This window comes from Arachis ipaensis, chromosome B09, assembly GCF_000816755.2.
Source record: "Arachis ipaensis cultivar K30076 chromosome B09, Araip1.1, whole genome shotgun sequence".
Taxonomy (NCBI): Eukaryota; Viridiplantae; Streptophyta; class Magnoliopsida; order Fabales; family Fabaceae; genus Arachis; species Arachis ipaensis.
The window spans coordinates 133,879,319-133,879,698 of NC_029793.2; positions in this window are offsets into that span (position 1 = coordinate 133,879,319).

The following is a 380-nucleotide window of genomic DNA, read 5'->3' on the forward strand; positions in this document are numbered from 1 at the left end:
TTATAAAAAAAAAAGAAAAATTATCTTCACAAGAAAGGATCTCACCAGAAGTGGGATAAAGAAAGAAATAATGGACAAAATAAATCAACAGAAGATAAATGTTTCCGTTGTGGTGGAAAGGGCCATTGGTCACGTACCTGTTGTACCACAAGGCACTTAGTTAATCTTTATCAAGCATCTTTGAAAAAAATGACAAAGAAAAGGAGAAAAATTTTGTTTCAAATAATGTTGCTAAATATTACACCACTCATAATGAAATATCTTATTTATTTGAATAAAATATTAATGTTTAAGCTTAAGAATTTTAAAATTACTAAATGTGTCAAGTTCTAAAATAATAAAAAAAAATTAGTATATATAATATTATGTACAGTGTTTTT